This window comes from Pleurodeles waltl, chromosome 10, assembly GCF_031143425.1.
Source record: "Pleurodeles waltl isolate 20211129_DDA chromosome 10, aPleWal1.hap1.20221129, whole genome shotgun sequence".
Taxonomy (NCBI): domain Eukaryota; kingdom Metazoa; phylum Chordata; class Amphibia; order Caudata; family Salamandridae; genus Pleurodeles; species Pleurodeles waltl.
The window spans coordinates 633,063,253-633,088,368 of record NC_090449.1 but is presented as its reverse complement, the minus strand read 5'-3'; positions in this window follow the sequence as shown (position 1 = coordinate 633,088,368).

The window sequence follows — 25,116 nt, the reverse complement described above, 5'->3', positions numbered from 1 at the left end:
AGGATTTTGGAGTCCTTGATCATCCTTGTGCTAGATGCACATAACTAGTTAAGGAGACATTATTGTCATTCACTGACATCCATTCCTCATGATTGTTGAAAATGTCAGAAAACATGTATGTACATGACAGCATGAGCTGTGTCTGCATGTTGTATGAGTCAGTTCAGGGTCATATGAGCAATGTGTACAGCGCTACAGATATTTGAACCCACATCTGAATTTGCTAAACTGTTGTGTGGAAGACATATTATGAGTCACTCTACTCTGCCTTTTAGGTTGCCACACATACCACACGCCAAATTTCTGTTGGCTACATGATATACTGTTGTGCATGGAAGTCATGGGAATGGAGTGTCATGTAGGTTCTGTCAGCTCAGCCTGCAGAGACCATGACCTGTCACACGCATCTCCCAGTATGAGACCTAGTCTAGGCTGTCGGAGAGTCACTGTGACTATGCAACTGTGGCACTTTCCCCACCCCCTCTATACCAGCAGATCCTGTCATGTGGCCAATATGATGCTCTATTGGCAAAACCTGCCCCAAATGCCTCATTCCATTGATTAGATTAGGAATGGGTACAGCGGTAAATCATTAATCTAGTCAATGTGTGCATGTGCATCATTGTCACTGTGTGTGTCCTGTACAGGTGCAATGCAAAACTGACAGTCCCATAGTGCAGATAGTGTGTTGATTCCTGGGAGGCCACGATATGTGACTCAATAGCTTGGTCATATAGCAGAAACTGTACAATGTATTCCTTTGTTTGTTGGATGCCATTTCTCTAGGATGGACACATATGTCCAAAGGAGTGTTCTGTGGTACAGGTACATACCATAGAAATCCACCTCCTGAAGTGGTCATTGTCACAGAATGTGAATGTGTTGGTCCATTCATGCCTATAGAGTTCACCCTTCAGAAGCCACATAGTTGTGTAGTGTTTCACTGTGGCTCACATCACAGTACAGTTTGCAAGAGCATGGACTAACTGATGTCAGCAAGCTTTCTTAATCATTGTAGGCTACGAGCAGGGTAGTGGGTTAATCTGCAGATGGAAATATCCATATCTGTAGTCATGTCCTCTTGTGTGTTTCATACTTGGGGAGTATTGACAAACTGAAAAGTCCTAGCTTGTTGTTGCTGAAATGTATGTGACTCAACCATTTGTGATTAAACTTGTGATTATAACCCCTTGATTTGTTGTGTGCATCCATGTAGGTCAACACCCATCAAAACAAGGCACTAAGGAGATCCATCACCAAGAATGTTTGGACTCTGGTGGTCCACAGCTGCTGTTGCACCCCTGCAGGAAAAGGTGAAAGGAACTGATGCGCTGGGTCCGGAAAATCGCAGCGGTCAAGCTAGGGCTGTCTACCCAATGTTAGCAGGGTGCTCGTCGGACCATGACTTCCCACCCCCAAAGGCCTGCATTCTGGCTGTGGCCTATCCAGGGCTTGATGGGCATTTGAGGACAGAACAGCAGCCACAGGAGAGTACAGGGCATATTCCTGCCTTTCACATTGACAAGGGAATGTGTTAGGTTCTGACAGCTCACCCTGACAATTAGAGATAAGCCATGTATCACACCGTAGATGAGTGATTGTTTGTGTGGACATGTCATGTGCTGTATACTGATGTGCCTTGCCTATTGGCCCAGAGACCTAGGACACAACTGTGTACAATCCATAAACCTCTTACACTCCAGGGACAACATATGGCTGCGTACAGTGATCAATCAAGTACTGTTTGTTGCTGTAGTGTGTGTAAGTTCTGTGCAACAGACCACTACTCCTCAATGTTGCAGGCCAAAGGTAAGTAAGTGAATGATCACTGTCTTCAGCCAAGTGCCTGGGTAAACGAGTATATTGGCACCTGCCACCCAGAGGTTATTTGTTTTCCGCATATGACAGGTGCTGGTGCCTAACTTCAGTCTATAATGTGAAAATGGCCTTCATACATGTGACAGAGCCTACATTGTACTTGAGGTGCAGCTACAGATCAGTACTTTCCCTTGGTAAGTGGAGAACGTCTGTTGACATGATTTATGTGCCATCACTGTTGCCACATTCCCTGAGCCAACATGTCAGCATATGTCCCTTTCTCAATAGCAAAACATTTGTAATCTGCTGTTTCATGCATGGTCTACCTGTGTTGATTCGTATGATGTCTGTATTCCCTCACATATATCTCCCTGACAACCCATATGTAGGATAAGCCATTTACAATGGGGTACATTTCATGTTGTGCCACATACAGGGGTGTGTCACCATTGTTTATTTTCTGACACATTCCATCATGCATCATAGCATGTCATTTGGCATGTACAGCTGCAGTAGCAATGAGGAACATGACAGGTAGGCCTAGAGTTTTGAGCCAAAATGTGCATTTCTATGCCATTGATGTGGCAGTATATTGCAACGTGTAATATGTAAGATTTGTGACCTGCCTATTGGCATGCATCATGGAGTTACTTGCAGTTCTGTTGAAATGACAGGTGTTTGGGTACAAGCATTCATCCACAGACATCTGGGTCTGTTGACCATTATAGAGACAATGAGGTAGCTTCCAATTGAGCAATATTTTGACAGCTTTCAACAAGTACTTGTAAATCTCAGGGCCTCTACAACATTCAAAGGACTAATGGAATCTACTGATGCACTCACAATACGTCATTGTAAAGGGTGCACATTCAGATGGCATGCTTGCATATGGTAAGGCAAATGTATGGGCCACTTGGTGGAGTTTGTTGCTGGGGCCTAGTTGACATCATGTTAATGTTTGCTAATCAGAGCTGTTGTTCAAGTGTGATCATGGACATGTGATGACCCTATTTTTCTTTGTATTTTTGGCATCAGCACTGGCAATTGAAGAAGACAGGGCATAGCCGAGATGAGACTCATCTGGCCACAGGACCTCAGGTCAAGACACCACTGAAAGAGAGGGACCCAGTGGCCCGGCGTGTAAGGGAAGTGCCACGGGAGAGACCAGTATATCCTCTTCACCATGGGAATCTTCCTCCAATGGACACTCCCTAATGTGGGCGGACCCATCAGGGCATACCCCTGTACCATCTTTGTCCGTCCCACTCTGTTCTATCACCGCCCTTCCTGTTGCTACCCACCCAGTTGGCCGTTCCCACTCACCTAAGAGGGTGGACATCTCCTTTGCTGCAGGCACCTCAGCCCAGCCCCTGTTACACCTACTGCCCTCAGTGAGGTGGCTATTGACCTACTAAGAAGTATCTCTGTGGGTCAGACAGCCATTATGAATCCAGTCCAGGGATTGGCAACCCAGCTCTAGCAGACAAATGCATTCCTAGAAGGCATTCATGGTGCAATTACTGGCCTACAGAGAACTTTTCAGGCTCTGGCCTCCACACTTATGGCAGCCAGTCACCTCCTACCTTCCGTCCCCCTCCACCTCCTTATTTCTAAGCTAAATCCCCCATTCCCCTACCTACCCAAAGACCCAAAGCACACAGACTGATTTGCACGGACCCACCTCAATACACAAGAGCAACATGCACAGTCACAAGCACAACATAACACACAGGCATGCAAGCAAACAACAGACACCTACAGACACATCACTCACCACTTCCACAGACACCCCCACCACCGCCACCATCCCATACATGACACCAAGCATACCCACAGGCATGTCAGTGACACACCTACCACACACAACATACCTGCAGAAACCACCCCAACAGACACACAGACGTCAGTGACACACCTACCACACACAACATACCAGCAGAAACCACCCCAACAGATACACAGACATCCACCACACCCACCATACCTGCAGACACCACCTCAACAGCTACACACACATCTATCACTTCATCCCCCAGCACCTCCACCTTCCAGCCCCCAAGACACACAAATACACACACTCTCCCATGCAACAGACACCACTCAAACATATGCATACCTCTTAAACGCATGCTCCCAAGACATCTACACAGCCACAGCAGACAACCACTTCCTCAATCTCCAAATCCCCACCCCTTCTGCTGACCAGCTGTATGTCCCTAAAAAAGTGGTTTTGTCCGACCTTGACATTTCCCCTGTTTCCTTTACCCTTTCCCAAATCCAAGAGGCCCGACCCACCTCCTAATCCCTCCTGCGTCTCAGTCCTCGCCGTTCACACCTGCCCCCTTCAAGCACCACTACCCCACCCCCCAAGAAGAAGCCCACCCCACCCAAAAAACAGTCCACCCCTCCCAAACCCAAGACCAAACCCACCCATTACAAATCTGACTCCCCAAAGAGGATCCCTGGGGTGCATGCCTTCCCACTTGATGCCCCTTCCTTTGGAGGTTCCCTGGCAGTCAGGGGTCAAGTGACAGCACCATGATGTGCCTGTGTTGGAACAATTGGACTGGCCAATGGTCTTGGGATTAACAACATTTGCAGTTAATATTCCCAAACAGTAGTTTTGTGGGGGGTATACATTTGCCCTGCAATTCCTTTTCTACCTTTATGTTGTTCCTGAGTGATTTATGTTGTTTGCCTACAGCTGTGTGTGTTTCAGCCTGCTTGCTAATTCATTTGCTGTTGTTTGCAGTATCTGACTTTGTGAGCAGTGCTGATTTCCCCTAAGACAAGGGTATATGTTCACTGCATGGATCTGTGTGTTTGAATGCCATGATGGTGTCATGGCATTGTGTACTGTTTGCTATGGTAAGTATTTCATCTTGTATTGTCCAATGTCAGCAAGTATTGTGTTACACTTGTCACCCTGACATGGATTATGGATTTGTATAATGTGTGGCAGCTTTAGATGTGTTTATGCAGACATGGTGTTGGAAGGTGGGTCATTAGTTGTATGGCCTGCATAAGTAATGGGTCTGTACTCGACCACCACTGGGAACCAAACACTCAGTTGTAGCGCTTGACTCTCATAGGGTAGAGTTGCAGAGCAGTTCAATGCTACCTCAAGGGAGGTGGTGTGGGCTAGTAATCACCATTCATGAACACACAAGAATAACTCTCAATAATGATTGTCCAGTCTGTGCTTTTGCTTTTGATAAAGTAAAAGTACATTTATTACACAAGCACTACTCAATACTTGGAACAATTTACAAATATACACCAGTTGATGGAAATACATTTGGATGACATTGTGGGGGTCATTCCGACCCCGGCGGGCGGCGGGCGCTGCCCGCCGGGCGGAAACCGCCCAAAGACCGCACCGCGGTCAAATGACTGCGGGGGTCATTTCAACTTTCCCGCTGGGCCGGCGGGCGATCTTTTGGGCCAGCGGGAAAGCCCCTGCAAAGAGGAAGCCGGCTCCGAATGTAGCCGGCGGATTTGCAGGGGTGCGACGGGTGCAGTGGCACCCGTCGCGATTTTCACTGTCTGCTAAGCAGACAGTGAAAATCTTTGTGGGGCCCTGTTAGGGGGCCCCTGCACTGCCCATGCCAGTGGCATGGGCAGTGCAGGGGCCCCCAGGGGCCCCACGACAGCCGTTCCCGCCAGCCTCTTCCTGGCGGTGTAAACCGCCAGGAACAGGCTGGCGGGAAGGGGGTGATTCCCTGGGCCAGGGGAAAACCGACGGGAAAACGCTGGTTCCCCTTTTCTGACCGCGGCTTTACCGCCGCGGTCAGAATGGCCCGGGAAGCACCGCCAGCCTGTTGGCGGTGCTTCCTCTGCCCTCCACCCTGGCGGTTTGAAACCGCCAGGGTCGGAATGAGGGCCTGTGTAATCATTCTGGTCCCCCCCTTGTGTCCCAATGCAATATTTGACTGTAACTTGGAGTGAGAGACCCTAAATCTTGCAACAAAGTGTGTCTACTTTGATAAGATGTGTCTGTCAGTCTCATTACTCAAAGAAACACGAACAAGAAACAGGCATGTTGGAATACTGTGTGCTGTTAGGATTACTTTCAGATTACTCTCAGATTACTCTGGATAAAAATGTGTAACACTATTCTGCATTCCTAGAGAGTGCCTGGTCATTACCACCAACAAAGATCAAAAGTTCCAGCCGGGAGAGCTTGATAGACACATTGAACCCTGGGAGGGTTATAATTATCTTGTCCCACCCAACCGAGGGTGGAGACCCAAAACTTTGCCTGTCCAGGGGAACTTTACTGGTGGTGGCCCCATCTTCCTGTGGCCCCCACAAGCTGGTGAGGAGCCAAAACAAATTGTGGTGCCTTGCAAGGCATATCGGGCCAGTTTGCATATTTAATGAGCGGCTCTTCCGCAGTGCTGGGGAGAGGTGCAATGCTTTCATTCTGCAGTTGCTTTGAGCGGCCTCGCACCACGTTCCTCCTTGTTCGGGGGTGTCCAGTCCCACTCAGACACCCCCATGCTGTTCCTCCTCATTGGGAAATGGCACAGGAAGGCCACCATTGGGTGCTCTAGCCGGTTCCCTGCCCAGCCAGCACCTCCTGGTGCTGCTGGGGGAGCCGGCCTGCCTTATGGTGTCTCTCCGCTCCTGCGGTCAGATGCTTGCAGCTGCTATGCCCTAGGGGAGTGCACCCGCACTCGCCCTCTTCCTTGGCATTGTTGGGGCCCCAGGATGGGGTCCGAAGCCACTGGCCATCTTCACAGGGGGCGCAATGGCACCCCCTGACTTCATGTTCGGTGCGGGGCCTCGGGATGGGGTCTGGGCCCCCTCTGGCATTTTCCTGGTGAAGAGCCCTTGCTACCAGGAACATTTTCTTTAGGCCTCCTGGCCTAGAAGGTTCCTAAATTGTCAGTCCCACTGACTCCCTGGCAAGCCTTTCCTCCGGGTGCCTTCCTTTTTATTTCTGGGCCACACGCTTTCTGTGCATCAGCCCACTCTTTCCCCCAACTAATCCCCGGGTGGGTAGGGGGTGCAGCTTACCTGGCCCTGGCATGCAACTAGCTGGGTCTGAAGTCATTCAGGGGCAGAGTCCCTACCCCAGTGGGCAGACAGTGGGTTTTTCTTTCCAGTTGTCCATGATGACTATGTTCAGTCCATGTATACTGCAGGGAAGCACAGCCAAGAGAGAGAGTCCTTCCCTGTGCGAGACCTTTTAAATGGGGGGGGGGTGGAAGTGACCAGCAGGCCCGCACTTCTGGCCTATCCGTTTGTGCCACATAACGTCCTTGCCTCCCTGGCAAGCCTTTCCTCTGGGTGCCTTCCTTTTCTTCTGGGCCACACACTCTCTGTGCATCAGCCCACTCTTTCCCCCAACTAGTCCCCGGGTGGGTAGGGGGTGAAGCTTACTTGGCCCTGGCATGTAACTAGCTGGGTCTGACGTCATTCAGGGGCAGAGTCCCTGCCCCAGTGGGCAGACAGTGGGTTTTTCTTTCCAGTTGTCCATGATGACTATGTTCAGTCCATGTGTACTGCAGGGAAGCACAGCCAAGAGAGAGAGTCCTTCCCTTTGCGAGACCTTTTAAATGGGGGGAGGGTGGAAGTGACCAGCAGGCCTGCACTTCTGGCCTATCCAGATGTGCACATAACTTCCTTGCCCCTGTCCCCTCCTTCCTGCACAGTCTTCTGGGATAGCTCAAAATGGCGTTGTCCACATGTTCTCTGAAAGTCTCAGCCCCTCCTCCCTAACATTCCTTCCAGGGCCTCTCCAGTCAGTTCCTTGCACGAGATGACAGCTGGCTGATTGATGCAAGGCTCTGCTCAGGCAGCTGGATGGAGAAGTAATTGGCCCTAATCCTGAGCTGAGTCTGAGAAAGATGACATTCCTGGATGACCAATAAGTTGCATAACTATGCTTTTGTAACCTACTGCATTATGCTTTTCATGCAGGTTACAGTGTACATTGGTGTGACTCTGAACTCTGTGGACCCTAGGTGACTGCAGTTGCACCCTAGGCCATCCTTTCCATTGACATTTAATGGAGTGTCCCTACAGTGAAAAGATAGTAAGCACACTGATGTTGTCATTTAATAGAGATTCCCTAGAGTGAAAAGACAGTAAGCAGACTGCTTATCCTTCATATGTGTACGTACACCCATCCCATGGGGCCTACTCCTGGTCACCACCCATTCTGCATAGTTCCTTCTGCACCAGGCTTTATGTAAAGGTATGTCCCATGCAGTTGGAGTTATATGTGCTTTATTGACTTGCACTTCCACCTTGTGCGGATAGGCATGCCATTTGGGTCTAGTATTGTTTGTCCCTGAGATAAATGTAGGGCCGGTTCATGAGCAAATGTTGTTTAAGGGACATGTGCAAAGTGATATGTGTCCCAGTGCAGCCTCCTTCCCAGAGTGTTCCAGATGCCCCATCCCTATTGTGCAGGGAATGTGTGCATAGTAATATTTGTATATTTGTCTCTCTGGCTATTGTGCATTCCATTGTCCTTCCATTGCATTGCAATGTGGGTGATGTGTGTGTCCATTGCAGGGCTGTTTGATGGTAGTGGTGTTTGTGTTCCATGTCACATCCATACATATATGTGTTGAATGTGATGACAGTCCATGATATGTGTGCAATGTGAGTGTGTGAGTTATATTTGTAGTTGTGATGTTGGTGTGTTGTTGTTGTTGTGTGAGACAATGTTGTGTACATTTCACTGTCCCTGTGCCTGACATGAGCAGATGTGTGTTTTTGTGCAGTGTGCGTGACCTGCCTAAAAGGTGCTTTGTGACTTGTGATTGTGTCCTTCTTTGTGTTTGAGTCTGACTTGGGGCACAATGACAAGTGCACCAGTAAAATAAAAAATTGCTCTCCCAAATTTTGAAACAGTCAGTTCAGTCCAGGAAGGACAGACACTGAAGAATGACTTTCTTTGATAGTGATCAAACATTTATTCACACTATCATTATGATTCGAAAAAAATAATATGTTATTTAATCCTTGATCAACAAACCCCCCTTCCCCGAAACCAATGAAGCAATGCAAATAAAGAAAAACAACGGGACGATTCACTTATACACAACACCACATATCTACAAACACATATAACATTAAGCATCAACTCAATTCACATACAAATCGCACAATATAGTCCATATATACATTCAACTTATAGCTGAATAACAATTTTGGTCTTCAAATGGTTACACAAAGTTCTGAGAGTTTCTTATCAAAGTGAACGTCACAACGATTAATGCTGGTAACATCAGTTCACGTGCTCACTGATAATACTCCATCCAGTCCATCTTTGGAGCATAATCCATTTCTCATTCACTTAAAACTTGCGCTGTTGAGTGTCAGTGGGTGCCTCTAGGCCAGGTCAGATATAGCAGCGGAAGTTCTCTGGTGACTAAGGGTTTGAATGTGAAATACTGCTTACCTAGCTTGTTAGTATTCAATACTGGTCAGGGCTGCGTAGGTCCCAGGTGTGCTGCAGTTGGCGGTGTGTGCCCCTTCTCATTCCTTGGTGACTAGTCACTTCACTGGTAGTACCATGCACAGTGCTTTGGCCTGTTCCTTGTGTGTGAGGGTGCTGTGTACACCAACAGTGGTGTTGGTGCAGTCATTGACCCAGTGTATCCTTTGTCTCTCTCCCCCTCTCTTGTTTTGTCATCTTGTCCTTATATGCATTAGCATCATCTGGCGGAGGAGCAGAGGCACAGGCGACAGAGGGAGCTGCATCCCATAGGACCCTGGAGGCAGAGTCCACCGACGCTGAGACCACCAGTGGGACAGAGGGCAAGGGGAGTACCATGGCGGAGACTGGAGGGAACAATACAGACTGATACCTCCTCCGATGGGATCTCACTGGTGGTGGAGATCGCCTCTGTGACCACCCCAGCTGCAGGTACAGCCGCCACCCCCGTACCAGCACTGCCCTCCCAGTTGCCCCTCAGCGAGGTGCCCGTGCCCGCTCACCCAGGTGTGGGTGGGCATCTCCTTCACTCCAGGCACCTCAGGCCCTTCCCCAGTGAGCCCTGCTGCCCTGAGTGAGGAGGCTATTGACCTCCTGAGATCCATCTCTGTAGGGCAAACAACCATTGTGAATGCCATCCAGGGGCTGGCAGCCCAGATGCAGCAAACAAATGCATTCCTTGAGGGCGTTCACGGTGGAGGCCCAACAGAGGTCGATTCAGGCTCTGGCCTCCTCTCTGATGGCAGCCATTGACTCTTTTTTCAAATGTCCCCCCTCCAACTTCCACTTCCCAGTCCCATTCTCTTCAACCCCAGTCCAGCCCAAGCACACAGCCAGATGAGCATGCACAAAAGACAACACCAAAGACTGTCACAGGCAAACACAAGCACCACACTTCATCCCACAGACACGCACACAAACAACATTCAGTTGCAGACACGACAACATCTACCATCTCCACTGTCTCCCCCCCTCTTCCTCCTCCACCTCCCACCCAGTTACGTCCACACTCACACCTGCATGCACTACATCAATATCCACTACCAGTATCATCACCACACCAAGCAGAACACACACCTCACTGGCAGACACCTCCACAACATCCATGCACACATCCCCTGTGTCCTCCCCCACTGTGTCTGCCCCCCCTCATAAAGTACACAAATGCAAGCACTCAGACACCCAACAGCCATCCACCTCACAACAGCATACAGTCCATGCACCTGCATCCAAATCCAGCGAACACCTCCAACAACCACTTCCTCATCCTCCACTCCCATTACTCCTCCCTCTTCCCACCCCAACATCCCTAAAAAGCTTTTCCTTTCCCAGATTGATCTCTCCCTCACCCCTCCACCCCCCCTTTCCTGCACATATGGGCGGGGTAGTAAGAACCCAGCCAAGCACCTCAACCAAACATTCTATGGGTCCAGTGGTAGCACCACCTACTCATGGTGGAAAGGATTCCAGGCCAACAATACTGAAGAGGAAGGAATCTGCAGCAGCACAGCTGCAAAGAAGGGGAAGGAGCTTGCACCAGCTGCTAAGAAGGGGAAGGAGACTGCACCACCAAGCAGAGGGGGGGAGAGTCCATCCACCAGTGCCAGAAAGGGTAACGGATCCCCAACCCATGAGCAGGAGGAGAGGAGGCAATCCATATCGGCGAAAGCTGCCAGCCAAACAACGGCACCACCACCAGCTGTCAGAGGGCCTCCACCGCCAGTCGTGGTTGTGCAGCCATCAGAGATTGCAGGGGCTGGACAGAAGCCTCCCACAACCACCACCACCACATAACAGCCGTCACCACCGGCGGACGCATATAGTCCAGCCTCCAAGGGCTGCTGTGCGGCCTGCCCCCACCAGGATCAGTGGGCAAGACACCCACTCGAGAGACTGTGGCCTTGCACTCCCCAAGACAAAGCAATGGGCATGTTGCCCCTCCAGAACCAGTGGGCTTGTTCCCGCATCCGGCTGAGGTGCCCCGCTCCCCCTTAGGTGCCTGCCTATTTGCCAACTGATGCCCATGCAGTGTTCTCTCTGGATTGGTGCAGAATTCGAGTGGGGCTTTGGACTGTGCTCTGTGGCCATGTGGGCCCAGTGACCTATGAACTGGGCAGTGTTCTTTTTTTATACACGTGTACAGATCTGTTTAATGTGTAAATCGGATTTTTAATTTTATTGTTGGACTGATTACAATCATTTTCGTAAATTCCTGTTGCCTTTGCTTTATTCTGCAGATTTTCGTGGTCAAATTGTTTTTGCAATGCATATGGTTGTGTGTATGGCATGTGTATGTCAGGTGTGTGTGGTGCATGTGTGTGTCACTATAGTTTTCTTCCCACCCTCCCTTGTGTGCTAGGCGTCTGTACTCACAGTCTTCATCTTCGCCGACGTTGATGTTCCAGGTGGAGCATAACGTAGAAGATCATCGGAAAGACTTGCAGTTCTGGTTCCATGGCGACGTGGTTCTTCCCTGTGTCTCCAATGGTGAGTCCTTTCTCTTCTGTGATGTGTTTCCGCCAGGCTTTTGGTGACATTAGTACCGCCCGGGAAAAGGTGGCTGTTTCGTGAGTCAAAATATGGTGCGCGGTACTTTGACTTCCGCCTGGCTGTAGGTGGATTCCACCGTGGTGACTGTTGTTTCCACCCTGGCGGTCGGTGTGGTACATTGTCTGTCAGAGATATCACCACCATGGTCATAATTTGGTGGTAATTACTGCCAGTCTTAGGGCGGTATTACTGTCACTTTATCACCGACCGCCAGGGCAAAAAAGAGCATTTAAAAAAAATTAATAATTGCTGCGAGTTGTGACAGATCTGTGGATCTGGGGGAAATTTTTTTTAAAAAACAAGTGCGGCCTGCCATGCTTGTTTTAATGAAGCCCCTGGGTGGGCAGGTCCCAGGGGCATTGAAAAAAAGGGAGGGCATATGGGGACCCCTCTCATAGGGATTAGATTATCCCTGGGGACTGCCACTTCCCCGGGGCTATTTTTGAATGAAATGTGGGGTGGCTGTGTGCCCCCCCCCCCCACAGCTATGGGGACCACCACCTGCAGAGGGCTATCTTTGAATTAAATGCAGGGAGCTGCGTGGCCCCCATGCAGCCCCTGGGACTGCCACCTCCCCCGGGCTATCTTTGAATGAAATGAAGGGGGGGGCACAGCCCTCCAACAAGCCCCGGGGACCACCACCTCCCCAATGCTACCTTTGCATTAAAAACAGGAGGCCGTATGGCCCCACCTCAATCCCAGGGACTGCCACCTCCTCACGACTATCTTTGAATGAAATGTGTGTGTGTGCCCCCCGCAACACCATGCACCGCCACCTCCCCTAGGGTTATCTTTGATTTAAATGTGGGGGCCACGCTGCCCACTGACAGCATCCAGGACCCCCACCCCCCTGAATTTAAAGAAGATAGGAGCGTCCGTTGTGGACCCCCTGCCCTGGGGTCCACCACCTCCCTGGGGCAAATTCTAATGTTGGAGGGAAGCTGCACGACCCACCCTTTGGAGCCAATAATGACCCTGGGGGCCACCACCACCCAGGGCTGGCTTCTGTTATGTCACAGGGCGCCCACCCCTGCTGTATAGCAGTTAGTTCTGACTTGGCGGGAGCTGTGACAGCTACTGCAAAGTCAGAGCAAACACTCCATGGGCAGCTCTCACTTGCTGCAAGCGGAGGTTTCCTCTGTTTCCCTTCCTGCACATGTAGGCATGGAAAACAGAGGAAACTATTGCTACCACAGAAAGGGATCTGCATCTTTAGCAGCTTCCTCTCTGTGACAGCAATGTCAGCTCCCACAGGAGACAGGGATACAGCTAGAAATGGGGCTGCCTTCAGGCTCTGCCCATGGCCCCATTGCACACCCAGAAGAGATGGCTGGGCCCTGGCGGAATGGGTCCTCAGAGCCAAGAATGGCCAGGGGAGGCGATCCATTCAGCCCCTCCCCACAAAAAGAAAAACATAATAAAAGGCTTGGACATGGGAATGGGGTCCATGGGGGTGTGGTCGATGCCCCCCATGGAATTCTAGTAGGCCTCAGGGGGATAGGTTCATGAACCCAACAAGGTAGCACTTATTACTTAAGCAGAAGAAAGTGTTCCTGTTAGGTAGACATTTTGTGTTAAACTGTGCACTCTTGTTGGATAAACGAGTGGGTGAGCTTCCGTTCTGGCCATGATCCTCATTTCACTGATATTAAACCTCTACCGAAAGCCCTTACAAATATAAATGTAGCAGGTGCCCCAGTTGAAGCTCCAGTTCTGGAAAGGACAAATGATCCTAACTCCTGGGCTTAGAGAAGGCAAAGTAAGTGTGCTTACTGTGTGTTTCCATATTGAAAAATGATCTGAAATCCTCCGTGGAGGTGCATGCTTCTTTCATCTATTGGTGTGCAATCAGTCACTCTCACACCCATAAATCTCCTCTCACACCCAGACAGACACTATCACAGCCACTCTCACACCCAGAGGCACTCTCTCACACCTATTCTCACACCCAGAGAGGCAGGCCCTACAGCCAACTCCTACTGATCATGGCCAAAGGTCAGGCACAGCATGTGGTTGGGAGGTTAGGGGGCTGGCTGCAGAGACTGGCTGCAGGTTAAGCCCTGCAGCCAAACCCCACTGTGCACTGCTGACCCCCATGCTCGGAGGTGGTTTGATTCAAGTATATTAATGAAAATTACTTTACATGAAAAAAAACATAGAAATTCACTGAAATAAACAAAGGATACAGGGATGTTACAATTTGGAAATAGGACTAAAAAACTTAGAAATTCACTTAAAAAACCAAAGGTTACAGGGACGTTATAGTTAGGTTCTAAATTTATTCACACAAAACCATAGAAAGTTAACAGTTATAGTTACAGTTATTTCAAGTAATTATTACTCTCAGCCTGAGGTAACTATAACTCGTGCCGTCGCCATGTACAGATATTACAGAACTCATGACAACTTTTATAACGTCACTAAAAATACAGATGAAACACTGGAAGTCAAGTTATTGAAGAAAAAACTGTGCCAGTTATAGTTACCTTAGTCTGCAAGTTATAGTTACTTGAAATAACTCTAACTATAACTGCTGAATTTGTATGGTTTTGTACATTTAAAATGTGAGCCTAAGTATAAGATTCCTGTAACCTTTGTTTTTTTTAAGAAGCATCGGGGAGCACCTTCTCCCTAGTGCTTCATAATTAAAAAAACGTAGTATAGCTGCGTAGACACCCAGGATCCGGGGGCCACCGCCTTCCTGGGAAAACATTAAAAAAAATATATAAGGGGCTGCACAGCTGTCACAGCTCCTGCTAAGTAAAAGCAAACAACTACCTCCAGAGATTGGGCACCTCGGGAGGTAGCAGGAGCCAGCCCTGTGGTATTGCGATCCCCAGGCCCATGTACAGCTCCAGGAGGGGGCCGCACAGCCTCCCTCATTCTTTTCTATTTGGCCCAGGAGCAGTGGTGGTCCCCAGTGCCAGGGATCCATGTGGACTCCCTCCTTAAATATTTTTGTATGTTGCCCCAGGGAGGTGGTGTCCCCCAGGGCACGGGGTCCACACAGCACCCAGCATAGTTTGTTTATACATAGCCTCAGGAAGGTGGTTGTCCCTTGGGGGGTCTGCAGGACACACCCTATTATTTTTTTAACATGCAGCCTCAGGGGAGGTAGTGGTCACTTGGGTGCAGGGGGCATGTCACCCACTGCATAGTCATGAAACATAGCCCTGGAGAGGTGGTGGTCCACGAGGCCTGGGAGGGCCCGCATAGTTGTTGCTTATAGCCTCAGGGAGGTGGTGGTCCCTGGGCTTCTAAAAGCACAGGGGGGGACCTTGCAACCACTCATATTTTTTTTAAACACCATAAGGCCCCGGAGCCTTGCCCAATGGGAGCAAAAGAAATTAAACGCAAAGGAGACTGCACTTTATTTTAGTTTCAGGAAAAATCCGCACACCCATCCACAAATATTTCTGAGAATTTATAAAAATAATATTTTTTTCACTCAGGTGAGGTCCCAGGGGGACGCCTGGACCAAGGCTAGAGCTCAAGGTATTCCTACCCTGGCCCCTTTTGTGTTTTTTCTCTGGAACTCCGGCTAAAACCATGTCCCAAAATGGCTGTCAACACTTCCTGGTTGAAGTGTTGACAGTCAGTCAGATATCAGCATGGGGACAGATAGATCCATGGATCCTCCATGTCCATAGATATCTATATATTTTTTTCTTTAATATCTTAAAAACCACTAAACAGATTTACAACAAATCACAAGAAGTACGTATTCTGGATCAGGAGCTAACTTTCTGCCAAATTTGGTGTAATTCTGTCCAGCACTTCGTGCTGTAGTTGTGTTCAAAATCCATGGGGAAAATGCATTTTAGGGATCCCCCCTTTTTGTCGGCCTGGCTTGATGATACACCCCAAAACTTTCAACCAACTGTTTCGTCAAGTGCGCCAAAGTTATCAGCAAAACAAAAACACTCTTTGTATGGAATCTAGGTCCTAACTATATCTACCTGTTTTTATATATATACATACATATATACTACAGCAGTGGTTCACAACCTGTGGTCCGGTGACCCCTGGGGGTCCACAAAGCCTCCTCAGGGAATACGCGACTGCTTACAACATGTAATCAGTTTAACAGACTAGGGGCCAGATGTAGGTAGGTTTCATATTGCGACTCGCAAATTTCAACTCGCAATATGAAATGCAGAAAGGTGTCTCAGACACCTTCTGCGACTCGCTATGGGGTCGCAAAGACCCACCTCATGAATATTTATGAGGTGGGTCGCAGTTTGCGACCCCATAGCGAGTCTAGGCACTCACAGGGATGGTGGCCTGCTGGAGACAGCAGACCACCATGTCTGTGACTGCTTTTAAATAAAGCAGTTTTTTTTTTCTTTTTGCAGCCCGTTTTCCTTAAAGGAAAACGAGATGCAAAAAGAAAAAATACCGAAACCATTTAGTTTCGTTTTTTTCAGAGTAGGCAGTGGTCCATAGGACCACTGCCTACTCTGAAAAATATTTTGGGTGGCATTCAAAAAGGGGAAGGGGTCCCATGGGGACCCCTTACCTTTTGCGAATGAGTTACCATCCACTTCAAGTGGATGGTAACTGCGAGTTGGTTTGCGACTGCTTTCGCGGTCACAAAGCAAATCAACATAGCGATGGGGTCGCAAATAGGAAGGGAACACCCATTCCTATTTGCGAGTCGGAATCACATTTTGCGAGTCGGTACCGACTCGCAAAATGTGATTCTGCATCGCGTAAGGCCCTTTGCGCCTCGCAAACTGCGTTTTTCGATGTTTGCGAGGTGCAAAAGGCTTCCTACATCTGGCCCCTAGGTCCCCAGCTTTGAGTAATAACTCTGTGAGGGGTCCCCACATTCCAATAATGATTCAGTGGGGGTCCCTGGGTTCCAGTATTGATATAGTGGGACTCCACAGAAGTTAAAAGGTTGGGAACCACTGGGCTACATCATTGTCTCAGGCTCGGTGTTGAGGCAGCAGCAATGCTGTCGCCTGCAAGGCACACCAGCACCCTATCAATGTTCTGAACATTGCAACGCTGCTGGGCGGGGGGGCCTGCACCTTCCATACCAAGTGCATAAGGAGTGCAGGGACTCCCGGTGGCCCCTTGCACCTGTTCTTTGACAGCCTTTTCATGGCAGCATTACTGCAATGAAAAAGCTGGCAGAGAACGAGGTTGCAATCCCCAGGACGGCGCAGCTCCGACCACCATGGTTTTAATGTGGCGGTCCAGACTGCCACACTCGTAATCAGGCCCATACTCATTAAAAAATCAGATGAAGGAGGCAATGGGGTAATTTGGCCGCTACATCTATATTTACGAGAAGGTCAAAGACTGTAAAGAGATATCAGCAAATAAGAGTTATCTACTAAACATGATTTTGAACTGGCCAATGATGAAAACAGAGAAAAATTAAAAAGTTGGACAGATCTAAATTTGGTTGAACAGAAGGGATGTCAGTTCCTTAGGTGAAATTTTCCTAAATTGCCAGCATTGTACCTGTTACTGAAACTGCAGAAGGACACAGTGAACCCCCAAGGGAAACCAATTGTTTCCTCAAGAGGAAGTATGCTGGAGAATACATAAAAATATGTTGACTTTTTCTTGAGACTGTTTGTACGACCTCTTTCCTCATACATCAGAGATACTAGTGACTTTTTAATGCGAATTGATGGTATCACAAGGAAAGAACATTACATATTACTATGCCATGATGTCAATAACCAATAAACCTGCATTCTTCATGAACTAGGAGTGAAAGCTAGTTGTCATTTTTTGAGAGTTTGACTGTGATATTTGTATCACACAGAAATGCTTTTGGAAATGATGTATACATCCTTGACTAACAACTTTTTTGATTTTGCTAAGGACATCTATAGGCAAACCTAGGGGACCTCGATGGAGACCTATTTCACTCCCAGCTATGCGGGTCTTTACCTTAGCTGGTGGGAGGAACAGGTCATTCATAAGATCCATCAATTTGACAAACACACCGTCCTCTGGGTAAGCTATATAGATCGCATTTTCTGTATTTGGAAAGGAAACATAGATGAGACAAATTAATTTGTGAACACACTGAATGACAATTCATTGAATTACACTTTTACCAGCACTACACATCAAACTAAAATAGAGTATCTTGATTTATATCTGGAGGTTTGTAACAACAAATTAGAAAACAGTCTGTTTTGGAAACAGACAGCAGGAAACAGCTTCCTACATGCAAGAAGCTGTCATCCAAAATATTTGATAGAAAGCATTCTGTATGGGAAACAGCTTAGAGGCAAAAGACATTGTAATTCGGGGAAGGATTTCCAGGAAGAGATAAATATAATAAAATCAAGATTTATTGAGAGAAGCTATTCCAGAAAAACTATAAAACAGGCATGTGAGAAGGTTATTAATGTCAGCAGGGAAAGGTTGTTAATTCCCAAAATAGAAAAAAGTGAGGAAATTGAACCATAAGATTCATTACCTCTTTTCATGAGCAAGCGTGGGAGATCAAACCTAGCATCAACAAATTTGTGATATATTGAAAACAGAGGAACATGCAGCTAAATATGTTGGAGGTGGACCACAAATTACCTATAGGAGGTGCACATCTCTACAAGGCACACTTTGTGAAAGCCTAGTGGAATCAAGTACAAGTGGAAAACACAGGAATAGAGGGCTTTTACACTTGTGATACATGCAAAGCATGCAAATATTGTACTAACTGTAAGTCAATTCAATTGTGAAGGAATAGTCAGCAATAGATAACAAATAAACATCTCACATGCAATAAAGAATACGGTATTTATGAATTAGGCTGCCCCTGCCAGAAGTACTACATTGGGAGTATGAGCCATAAAGCCAAGAAAAGAGCATTGGAGCATATGAGAGCAATACCTAATGAAGAAAAACAATACCCTATTGTGTGACATTTTAAGTTAAAACATGAGGAAGGATTAAATATGGATGAATAGTTGCCAGTTCATTTAGGCAGATGGGTATTTGTGGGAATCTGTATTTTGTATCCTTGGGATTGCATCTATTTGAAAATACATTTTATTGTATTGTGTATTGTTTTCAGTGCCTTTCCCTTCCTTCTAACTTTTTTATGATGATAGGTTATACTGTTAGTGGTTGCAATAGGGAGGTGAAAATATAGGTAAGATAGTTAACAATCAGGATGTAAGAGAATTAATTATGTCTGTACAAAGAAGCTCAAGTATATTGAAATGCTATTTTTCATTTATGCTAAATGAAATAGCAATGTTAAAAAATGGCTGATCCATTCCTAAGCACTTTATCACACTGTTTGCAAGTCCTACTTTAATGTTTAGTTGCACTTTGGAATCACACGTGTTATTTATGTGTGGAAATAGACAATGGAATCTAAACCATAAACAAGGAGAGTAGGCTCCGAAATCTTTCGGGCTGATAATTTGGCTGCCTTCACTAATTAAATAAATGTGCTATATTGCATTTGAGCCACAGCCCATTTTTTCTACTTTCTCTACTTTGCACAAGGTAATGGACACAAAGTGGGATATGCTTGTTGTTCCTGTTAGACCGACTTGTGGTGGTGGTGGGTCGATGTGCATCCTAAAAAAGAAAGATTCAGACCACTGCCTCTGTTGTGCTGAGGTTTCTGTGCCCATCCCACCAAGTCATTGCAGCCTGGTGGGCAGTTCCCTTATTGAATAATAACAGCACAGGCAAGGTGCCACTTCTCGGATCCATGTGGGTCCGCTCCCTGATGGGTGATTGTTTATGTAAGCAGCACATAGACCAAGAACCGTGTGGTACACAGAACCCTGGCCACTTCCTAAGCTATTTTATTCAAGACTGTGGCAGCCACTCTGGCTCCTCAAATCTTGCTTTAATAAAAAAACATTCACTGCATGCACCAGTAGTGATTTAAAAAAATAATTTATTTCAGTATAGCGCACTAACTGCCAGTGCATTCACAACACTATGCTAGAGTCTCCCTGGGTAGCCCCAGTGAGTTTTAATATGCATCAGTAATGTATTTTAGTGCATTAATTACTTTAACCCCTGATGCATGGTTATTGCCAGGACTGACTCTGAGTATTTTTTGAGTCTTTGGCCTACATTATGACAATGGCGGTAAAAACTGCCTATCGCCGTGGTGACGGCCACCAAAAGACCATCACAGGGGCTAGCATCTATCCTCCAGATTATGACCACAGCCAGACTTCCGCCACAAGAAGGGCAGAAATCCGGCTGTGGCCATACTGGCGGATGGTGGTAAGGTGGCATTGCTACCACCAGCACTGCCACACCAGTAGACCGCCGCCACCCGTATCATGACCTGTGATACGGCCTGGCCATGTTCTGCTGGTGGGCGCTGCTGGCGGTAGCAGCGCACCGTCCTGTTCCCTGAGGGAAGACCACCTGGATGAAGGTAAGTTGGGCGGCCAACATGGCAGAGGGGTGGGGGGTTTTGTGTGTGTGTGGAGGGGGTTGTGTGCATGAATGTGTGAGTGTGAATGCATCTGTGTATGTAGTGTTGTTTGCATAGGTGTGTGCATGTGTGTAAATGAAAGGAAATGTGAATGTATGTCTGCATGTCAGTGTGAAGTGTGTACAAATGTGTGCAAGCCTATCTGGATCTATGCATGCATGAATGTGTGTATGCTAGTGTGAGTGAGTGGGTGTATGCGTGGTGCGTGTCTGCAGGTGTGTGCATGTATGGGGGTGGGGGATCAGAAGAGGGAGCATGGATGGAGGGGGTTTGGGAGGTGTCTGGGAAGTGTTTGGAGGGGTGGGAGAGCCTCCTACCAGTGACAGGGAAGGAATTCTTGTTACTGGTAAGGCCTACCACCATGGTTTTCGTGGTGTTACTAACGCCACAAAAACCATGGCGGTAGGCTGGCTCAAAATGCCACCGGAGGTACTATAGTGGCCGCCGGGCTGGAGATTGATATCTGCGGCCCGGTGGCTCCTACCACCATGGCGGTCTGAGTGGAGAAGTGGTGAGTTGGGTGCAGCACAACCCGCCATTCTCATTATGTGGTGGTATGTACCACCAGCCTGTTGGCGGTACTACCACCACATTGCCATTCACCACCGGGGTCATAATGACCTCCTTAGTCTGTAGTGGAAGATTTTTGCCAATTATATTAAATTATATAGGTAAGTAGTTAAGTGAATACCAAGATTACAATCTTTAATTGGTAAACTCGTGTCATGAGATGTATTTCTGTTCTAGGTCCCACGGAGGATCCACTAAATCGTTGCAATTTTTAGAAACACTTAGGTGCATACAGTGCAGCGCCACTTTTCTTGCACCCCTTAGTGCTTCCTAACATATTTAAAATACAGTAAAATACAGTACACCACAGTGGTAGTTAGGGGACTAGCATCAGAATTTTGACACTAGTCTGGTGTTCTGCAGGATTAGAATAAAGAATTCTGGGCCAGATGTATCATCACGGCACTTTGCGATTCGGTAATAGCAATTTTTAAGAAATCGCTATTACCGACTCGCAAAGTGCCATGTATCACATTTGCGATTCGGTAATAGCTATTTCTTAAAAATCGTAAATGCTTTTACCGAATCGCAAATTGCAATACCGGCCCCATTTGCAGCTATGGGCCTGTTGGCCCATAGCTGCTAATATTTTGCATTTCCAAAATTGTGATTTCTGTTTCAGAAATCGCAATTTTGGAAATGCAAATCCCCAGGATGCTGTGGGCCTATGGCCCCCTCTGCTGCACCCCGAAAATGTTTTGGGGGACGTGTAAAGTACACACATGCCATAAGGGCATGTGTGCTTTACATGTTCAATTTAAAAATGCATTTTAAATGCATTTTTAAATTTTGCACCAGGTTACCACCTGGTTGCAGTCCATGGTATTTTGCATGTGCAAAATGCCATTCTGCGAAAAATCGCAATTTGCAATTTTTTGCAGCATTGCCTTGCGACCTGGAATTTGCGAATTGCAAATTGCGACTCGCAATTTCCAGGTCGCAACGCAAGAAATCGCAATTTTTGCGATTTCTTATTTGTGGTCTGCGAATGCCTTTCATGCATTGCAGACCACTGTTTTGCACTCGCAAACGGCTGAATTTACCGATTCGCACCGCTTGCGAGTGCAAAACTTTTTCATACATCTGGCCCTATGACTCTAATCCTGCAAAACACCAAGAGGCCCATTGTAACCAATGGAAGCCTCCTTTTAACACCTGCTCTAATCAGCCGTTAAAAAGTGCTGTAAAAAAATGGCGCAAGGAAATCTCTTAGATTTCCTTGCACCATTTATTTGGTCCCCCTAATGGGGGAATGCCCCCTTTGCATACATTATGCCTGGCGCAGGCATCATGTGGAAAAAAGGGTCACAAAGTGGCGGACTGCATGCATTGCGCCACTTTGTAAATATGGTGCAGCATTTTTGGCCTTCTAACTCCACATTAGCATAAAAAATTATGCTAATGTGGGTTTTGAATGCCACTGGGGGCTTTAAAATATGCCCCACAGTTTGGGATTCATGGTCAGATGATAGATTTCCGAATATCACGTGACATTGGAAGAAATGTATTTAATTGGTCAAAATGTGTCAACCTTCTGTGAAGGAAGTTCCTTACAAGTTTTTTCTCCTTTGGGTGTGGCAGTAAGAAATCACAACTTGCTCATAGACTGAGACACTTCTTTTTGGTGTGATGTTTTTATCTTTGGTACAACAATGGCATCTGGAGACAATGCACAAGAGCAGCACTAGATTTGTCATCAGATGAAGGACAATTAATACAGAAAATGGTGTCCATCATGTGGAAATATTTTACTATACCTTCCAAAGAGAAGAAGGTCATTGGGAAGCTGGTGCAATGTATTATTTTTGACTAACAACTCTCAAGAGGAACTTCAAAAAAGTATAGCCATGGAACCAGCTGCAATTTAAAGCATCTCAAAACTATTCATCCTGGCCAACTCGCAAGAGGCCAGCTGGAATGATGCGCAGCTTGCATCAACATCTGCTGCAGGGCAGGTAGCTCTCGGCAACCAATTGCCACCTGTAGTTACTGATCACCTGTCTGCTACAGTTCCTGAGCTTCAGAAAGTTGAAACTTTTTGCACAGCATGCACAAAAGTTCTAACACTTGGTAGGCAACCCATTCCTGCATTTGTTGAGGGTCCAAAAAGCAATAAATGTTATATTTGTCTCTTTAAAAAAAATGATTCACAAGTTCAGGACATTTTGTTACAGGACTTCATGTTTTTAGTTACTGTTTTAAAAAAAAAGAAAACAGCACCAAAAAAAGCACAATAAGTTTAAAAACACAAAAATAACAAAAATCAAGTTAAAAAACAAATGTTCTTGTTAGAACCACCTCGTCTGGTAAAAAGAAAGAGCTAGTCATTTGTTTTATGCTTTTCTGCAATTGTGTGTTTAAGTGTGTCTGAGGGGGTGAGTGGGTGTGTGGGTGTCTGTATCAGTTAGTGAGTGCCTGTATCAGTATGAGACCGGTTTGTTAGTGGCTGTATTAGTGTGTGGATGAGTATATGAGTGGCTGTGTTGGTGTGTGGCAGGATGTGGCAGTAGCTCTATCAGTGTGTGTCTTGATGTGTCTGTACCAGTGTTCAGCTGAGTGTGTGAGTGCCAGTATTACTCTGTATTTGTGTGCGTGACTGGCTGTAGCAGTGTGTCAGTGAGTATGTGAGTGGGTGTAGTGGTGAGCTGCTGTGTTCACGGCTGTATCGTTGTGTGAATGGGTTTATGAGTTCTTGTAATGGTGTGTGAGTGTGTGTATGACTGGATGTACGGGTGTGTGGCTGGGTGTGTGAATGGCTATTTCAGTGTGTGAGTGGGTGTGTCAGTGCTTGTATCAATATGTGAATGGGTGTGTGTGTGCCTGTATCACTATGTGCCTGGGTGTGTGAGTAGCAGTATCAGTGTGGGTGGTTGTGTGAGTGTCTGTATCAGTGTGTGGCTAGGTGTGTGAGTTACTGTATGAGTGTTTCTCTGCATGAGTGGGGCTATCAGTGTGTGAGTGGGAGTGTCAGTGACTGTGCTGTTGTGTGAGTGTGTATCTGAGTGCTTTTATTGGTGTATGGCTGGATGCGTGACTGGCTGTACGTGTGTGTGAGTGGATGTGTAAGTAGCTGCAGTGGTGTGTAGTTAAGTGTGTGAGTGGCTGTACCAGTGTTTGAGTGGGTGTGTGACTAGCTATGTCAGTGTGTGAGTGGGTGTGAGTTCTTGTATCAATGTGTGTTTGTATGTGAGAGTGGATATCTGAGTGGCTGTACCAGTGTGTGGCTCAGTGTGTGAATGGCTTTACTCGTATATGACTGGGTGTGTAAGTGGCTATATGTGGGAGTGTGTGCATGAGTGGCTGTATCAGTGTGAGAGTAGGTGTGTGAGTGGCTGTATTGGTGTGAGCCTCAGTGTGTCAGTGTCTGTATAGTTGTGTGGCCAGATATGTGAGTGGCTGTGTTGGTGTTTGGCAGGTGTGGCAGTGGCTGTATTGGTGTATGGCTGGGTATGCAAGTGGTTGTGTTGGTGTGTCAGTGGCTGTAATAGTATGTGACTAGATTTTCAGTGTCTGTATTGGTAGGAACCGGGCATCATAGGGACGCGTAAAACCTCATACCCAAGAAGAGGACATTCAACTCCTCCTGAAGGTCCGTTCTGAACCTACCCGAGGTCGCGTACCTGTATGCCTGGTTCCTACATGGGATGGGCGACTAACTATTTGACTGACTGATACGATAGATCTGCAGACTGTAAGTGACCTTCCAGCATTTATTGTCTTGTTTTTGATGGAGAAGTAACTACTATCGGTCCTGATGAAGCGCCAGTGGATCTTTCTTTGACCGTGTGGGCGCGAAACATGTCGACCAAGTGTTAAGAGCAAACAATTTTTTCTCCTCTCTAGTTTTGAAGGAGTATTGGTAGCATTATTTTCCTGAATACTCCCATTTGTGTTTTTAATCTTGACCTGACCCTTATTGAAAGTATTAAAACTAAGTATGAGGTGTTCAGAGCCAATTTTATATCTCTCACTCTCCTGTCTCTCCTCTGCCAGCATGTGCTGCAGATTTTTCTTGATTTATTAAACATCTTCCGGGTTGAAGAGCCTCCATCTTACGGATGTTGGCCCGTCAGATATTGCAGTGCCAGTCTGGCGAGGAGTCAGCCCGATGATGATGCCTAGCATCCTAATGTTATGCTTGAGGGCACTCCTACAAATTCTTGATTGCAGTCTATTTTTCGTCCCCTGTGACAACTCATCCTGGAACAGTGTACTTACTTTGATTATAGGTGTGTTTTTTATAAACTGGATACTGTACTAAGTGAGGAGCATAAAT